The sequence below is a fragment of the Triticum urartu genome, chromosome 6, assembly GCF_003073215.2.
Source record: "Triticum urartu cultivar G1812 chromosome 6, Tu2.1, whole genome shotgun sequence".
Classification (NCBI taxonomy): domain Eukaryota; kingdom Viridiplantae; phylum Streptophyta; class Magnoliopsida; order Poales; family Poaceae; genus Triticum; species Triticum urartu.
Genome location: NC_053027.1, coordinates 139,896,795 through 139,903,729, shown reverse-complemented (window position 1 = coordinate 139,903,729; position 6,935 = coordinate 139,896,795).

Below are 6,935 nucleotides of genomic sequence, written 5' to 3'. Positions count from 1 at the left end.
ACTACAGACTCTTTGTTATTTGGTTGCAGGGTTTCTTGAGAGAGGCCATCTTCGTCCTACGCCTCCCACGGATTGATAAACCTTAGGTCAACCACTTGAGGGAAATTTGCTATTGTCCTACAAACCTCTGCACTTGGAGGCCCAACAATGTCTACAAGAAGAAGGTTGTTTAGTAGACATCAAGCTCTTTTCTGGCACCGTTGTCGGGGAGGTTAGCGCTTGAAGGTATATCTTTAGATCTTGCAATCGAATTTTTTTGTTTCTTGTTTTAGCACTAGTTTAGTTTATAAAAGAAAACTAAAAAATGGAATTGAGAATACCTCATATACTTCATATTTTTAATGTCTTTCATGAAAATAAGGATTCCGATAATTGTGCCAAAGTGTTAGAAGAATACTGCATTAGAATGTTTGGCACTAAATCTTTGTACGATGAGCATGATTGCAATGTTGTTAGTATGAATTTCTTGGATATCTATGATGCTAATGATATGCAAAGCCACAAGCTTGGGGATGCTATGTTTGATGAAGATGATATTTTTTGTCTCCCAAGTTTTGATGAGAAAATTTATTATGATGATAGCATGCCTCCTATTTATGATGATTATATTGATGAAAGTGGATTTGGAGAGGTCGTGACTTTATTTAGTAATGAAGAGGTTCCAATTGATTATGAGAACAAAGTTGCTATTATGATGATTATTGTGATGACTTGTATGCTATTAAGAATAATGATAACCATGAAAATTGTCATCATGATTTTAGTTTTCAATTGGATTATGCCTCACATGATAGTTATTTTGTTGAGTTTGCTCCCACTATTATCCATGACAATAAATTTGCTTATGTGGAGAGTAATAAAATTTCTATGCTTATGCATCATGAAAATAATGCTTTATGTGATAGCTATATTGTTGAATTCCTTCATGATGCTACTGAAAATTATTATGAGTGAGGAATATATGCTTGTCGGAGTTGCAATAATATCAAGTTTCCTCTCTACATGTTGAAAACCTTGAAGCTATGCTTGTTTTGCCTTCCTATGCTAGTTGATTATTGTTCCCACAAGTTGTTTGCTCACAAAATCCCTATTCATAGGAAGTGTGTTAGGCTTAAATGTGCTAGTTATATTCTTCATGATGCTCTCTTTATGTTTCAATTCTTATCTTTTTATGTGAGCATCATTGAAATCATCATGCCTAGCTAGGGGCGTTAAATGTTATCCCTTGTTGGGAGGCAACCCAATTTTATTCTTGCTCCTTGCTTTTTGTTCCTGTTTAGTAATAAATTAATCATCTATCCTCTGTTATGATTGTGTTTTTTATGTTTTAATTAGTTTTTCCGCCAAGTAAAGCCTTTAGTATCTTCTTGGGTGATTGTTATTTGATCTTGCTGAAAACAGAAAGTATGCGCTCAGGAGAATAATCTTCATTTTTTTTACCAGAGAGCGATAAAATACCAACTCCACTTGCAGTAGATTAATAAAAAATTGCCTAGGACTTCCTAATTTCTTAGGATTTTTGGAGTTACAGAAGTATTCGAATCCTACAGATTACTACAAACTGTTCTGATTTTGATAGATTCTGTTTTCTATGTTTTGTTTGCTTATTTTGATGAATCTATGAGTAGTATCGGAGGGTATGAACCATAGAGAAGTTGGAATATAGTACATATTACACCAATATGAATTTATAATGAGTTCACAATAGTACCTAAGTGGTGATTTCTTTTCTTATACTAACAGAACTTACGAGTTTTCTGTTAAGTTTTGTGTTGTGAAGTTTTCAAGTTTTGGGTAAAGATTCGATGGATTATGGAACAAGGAGTGGCAAGAGCCGAAGCTTGGGGATTCCCAAGGCACCCCAAGGTAATATTCAAGGACAACCAAAAGCCTAAGCTTGGGGATGCCCTGGAAGGAATCCCCTCTTTCGTCTTCGTTCATCGGTAACTTTAGTGGGAGCTATATCTTTATTCACCACATGCTATGTGTTTTGCTTGGAGCGTCATTTTATTTTCTTTTTTTTGCTTGCTGTTTGAATAAAATACCAAGATTTGAAATTCCTAAATGTTAGAGAGTCTTCACATAGTTGCATGATTATTCGACTACTCATTGATCTTCACTTATATCTTTCGGAGTAGTTTGAATAAATAGATTGTAATAGATGATCTTCACTTATATCTTTCGCTCTAGTGCTTCACTTATATCCTTTCAGAGCACGATGATGGTTTTATTTTGAATAAATAGATGAACTCTTGTGCTTCACTTATATTATTTTGAGAGTCTTTAGAACAGCATGGTAGTTTGCTTTGGTTATGAAACTAGTCCTAATATGATGGGCATCCAAGAGGGGTATAATAAAAACTTTCATATAGAGTGCATTGAATACTATGGGAAGTTTGATAATTGATGATTGTTGTGAGATATGAACATGGTAATACTAGAGTCATGCTAGTGAGTAGTTGTGAATTTGAGAGATACTTGTGTTAAAGTTTGTGATTCCCGTAGCATGCATGTATGGTGAACCGTTATGTGATGAAGTCGGAGCATGATTTATTTATTGATTGTCTTCCTTATGAGTGGCGGTTGGGGACGAGCGATGGTCTTTTCCTACCAATATATCCCCCTAGGAGCATGCGCGTAGTACTTTGTTTCGATAACTAATAGATTTTTGCAATAAGTATGTGAGTTCTTTATGACTAATGTTGAGTCCATGTATTATACGCACTCTCACCCTTCCACCATTGCTAGCCTCTCTTGTGCCGTGCAATTTTCGCCGGTACCATGTCACCCACCATTACCTTCCTCAAAACAGCCACCATACCTACCTATTATGGCATTTCCATAGCCATTCTGAGATATACTGCCATGCAACTTTCCACCTTTCCGTTTATTATGACACACTCCATCATTGTCATATTGCTTGGCATGATCATGTAGTTGACATTGTATTTGTGGCAAAGCCACCGCTCATAATTCTTTCATACATGTCACTCATGAGTCATTGCACATCCCGTTACACCGCCGGAGGCATTCATATAGAGTCATATCTTGTTCTAAGTATCGAGTTGTAATTCTTGAGTTGTAAGTAAATAAAAGTGTGATGATCATCATTATTAGAGCATTGTCCCAGTGAGGAAAGGATGATGGAGACTATGATTCCCCCACAAGTCAGGATGAGACTCCGGACGAAAAATAAAATAAAAAAAGAAAGAAAAGAAAGGCCAAAAAAAGAGAAGGCCAAAAAACAAAAAAATGAGAGAAAAAGAGAGAAGGGGAAATGCTACTATCCTTTTACCACACTTGTGCTTCAAAGTAGCACCATGATCTTCATGATAGATAGTCTCCTATGTTGTCACTTTCATATACTAGTGGGAATTTTACATTATAGAACTTGGCTTGTATATTCCAATGATGGGCTTCCTTAAAATGCACTAGGTTTTCGTGAGCAAGCAAGTTGGATGCACACCCACTTAGTTTCTTTTTGAGATTTCATACACTTATAGCTCTAGTACATTCGTTGCATGGCAATCCCTACTCACTCACATTGATATATATTGATGGGCATCTCCATAGCCCGTTGAGACGCCTAGTTGATGTGAGACTATCTTCTCCCTTTTTGTCTTCTCCACAACCACCCTTCTATTCCACATATAGTGCTACATCCATGGCTCACGCTCATGTATTGCATGAAGATTGAAAAAGTTTGAGAACATCAAAAGTATGAAACAATTGCTTGGCTTGTCATCGGGGTTGTGCAAGATTTAAATATTTTGTGCGGTGAAGATGGAGCTTAGCCAGACTATATGATTTTGGAGGGATAACTTTATTTGGCCATGTTATTTTTAGAAGACATGATTGCTTTGTTAGTATGCTTCAAGTATTATTATTTTTATGTTAATATTAAACTTTTGTCTTGAATCTTATGGATCTGAATAATCTCGCCACAATAAAGAGAATTACATGGATAAATATGTTAGGTAGCATTCCACATCAAAAATTCTATTTTTATCATTCACCTACTCGAGGACGAGCATGAATTAAGCTTGGGGATGCTGATACGTCTCCAATGTATCTATAATTTTTTATTGTTCCATGCTATTATATTATCAACCTTGGATGTTTTATATGCATTTATATGCTATTTTATATGATTTTTGGGACTAACCTATTAACCTAGAGCCCAGTGCCACTTTCTGTTTTTCCTTGTTTTAGAGTATCGCAGAAAAGGAAAATCAAACGGAGTCCAATTGACTCGAAACTTCACGGAACTTATTTTTGGACCAGAAGAAGCCCACGAAGTATTGGAGATGGACCAGAAGATTCCTGGGCCGGCCACGAGGGTGGGGGGCGCGCCCACCCCCCTGGGCACGCCCCCCTACCTCGTGGACAGCCCGGAGATCCACCGATGTACTTCTTCCTCCTATATATATCCATATACCCTAAAAACTTCGTGGAGCAGAATAGATCGGGAGTTCTGCCGCCGCAAGCCTCTGTAGCCACCAACAACCAATCGGGGCCCTATTCCGGCACCCTGCCGGAGGGGGGATCCCTCACTGGTGGCCATCTTCATCATCCTGGTGCTCTCCATGACGAGGAGGGAGTAGTTCACCCTCGGAGCTGAGGGTATGTACCAGTAGCTATGTGTTTGATCTCTCTCTCTCTCTCGTGTTCTTGAGGTGATACGATCTTGATGTATCGCGAGCTTTGCTATTATAGTTGGATCTTATGATGTTTCTCCCCCTCTACTCTCTTGTAATGGATTGCGTTTTCCCTTTGAAGTTATCTTATCGGATTGAGTCTTTAAGGATTTGAGAACACTTGATGTATGTCTTGCGTGGGATACCCGTGGTGACAATAGGGTATTCTATCGATCCACTTGATGTATGTTTTGGTGATCAACTTGCGGGTTCCGCCCATGAACCTACGCATAGGGGTCGACACATGTTTTCGTCTTGACTCTCCAGTAGAAAATTTGGGGCACTCTTTGAAGTACATTGTGTTGGTTTGAATAGATGAATCCGAGATTGTGTGATGCATATTGTATAATCATAACCACGGATACTTGAGGTGACATTGGAGTATCTAGGTGACATTAGGGTTTTGGTTGATTTGTGTCTTAAGGTGTTATTTTAGTACGAACTCTATGATAGATTGAATGGAAAGAATAGCTTCGTGTTATTTTACTACGGGCTCTTGAATAGATAGATCAGAAAGGATAACTTTGAGGTGGTTTCGTACCCTACCATAATCTCTTTTTTTGTTCTCTGCTGTTAGTGAGTTTGGAGTGACTCTTTGTTGCATGTTGAGGGATAGTTATATGATCCAATTATGTTATTATTGTTGAGAGAACTTGCAACTAGTGAAAGTATGAACCCTAGGCCTTGTTTCAACACATTGTAATACCGTTTGTGCTCACTTTTATCATTAGTTACCTTACTGTTTTTATATTTTCATATTACAAAAACCTATATCTACCGTCCATATTGCACTTGTATCACCATCTCTTCTCCGAACTAGTGCACCTATACAATTTACCATTGTATTGGGTGTGTTGGGGACACAAGAGACTCTTTGTTATTTGGTTGCAGGGTTGCTTGAGAGAGACCATCCTCATCCTATGCCTCCCACAGATTGATAAACCTTAGGTCATCCACTTGAGGGAAATTTTCTACTGTCCTACAAACCTCTGGACTTGGAGGCCCAACAACATCTACAAGAAGAAGGTTGTGTAGTAGACATCACAGGTCCATGGTCGTATTCATGATCTACTGTCACTGCTGCAAAGGACACTCGAGGCGCTGAGGCTCACATCAACGAGACAAATGGTGATGTAGGGAATCAAACCCAATTCTTAGGTGAATCCTACACAGCCTCCCATGCTTTTGGATGGCTTCTATGCCCTGCCGCCCGAGCTTAAGGTTGCACGCACGTCAGAAGCCGAGTTGCTCTGTTGCTCCTGTAACGAGGTCCAAGGATGGCATGTCAGCTACAACAAGGAAGGAGGCAAGCGCTGCAATCATCCTCTGCAAGTCTATTCTTGTTTGTGGTCTATAAGATTGAATAGAATATATGCATGATTTGGAATGGCCGACGTTGTAGGATAAATTAGTATTGTATTAATTCTGAGGCTCCCTTCTACTATATCTTTTGTTTACAATTACATGCGGTCTACTCTGAATGTGATACATATGCATCAAGCCTTATTGCCAAGAAACATATGCATCAAGCCTTGCTGCATTCATCCTCTACAGGTTTATTGCCAAGAAACATGTGGAATGTGAAGTGGCGGTGAAGCAGTAGCTAGCACAGGTGTGTCACCTACGTGGTATTGCAGACAGTCCCAGCCTTGAACAAGCTCGCTGGAATCAAGTCAGGTGAGGACATCAATTTTTCTTCTTGAAAATTTAGAAAAGGGATGTTGAGACATTATTTTCATTTTGCTAATTCTCTAATCAGTAGGGCATTGAGATAATGACGAATGCGGTAACGAGGAATACCTGATATGTCTCTTTTTGGTTCTTAAAATTTTTGTCATACATTTTCTTGCTATGAATAGTTCATCTTATAAATATGGATATATTAATTGTGTTTCTGGACTTATATATTTAGCTCACCATTAAAATCACAACTTCATGAGATTCTAAACCTGACGGGACAACACTGCATAGCTCAAATATAAATAGAAAGATTACATTTGATTTTTGTGTACAACTACAGTGCAGTTTTGTTGTATATATATATGTGTGTGACATAATTGTTGATAATGTGTACCCCACTCCATTTTAAATTATCCGACACCATTTTCTAGCTAATATATCCAGAGAGAGGAGGGAACATGGTTAGTCCATTGCTGATAATAGAGCATTGCCTTTTTTTGCAAGTGCACTTCTTTCGTTCTTTAATTTTCTATGTTATAAACTAAAGTATATGTAATT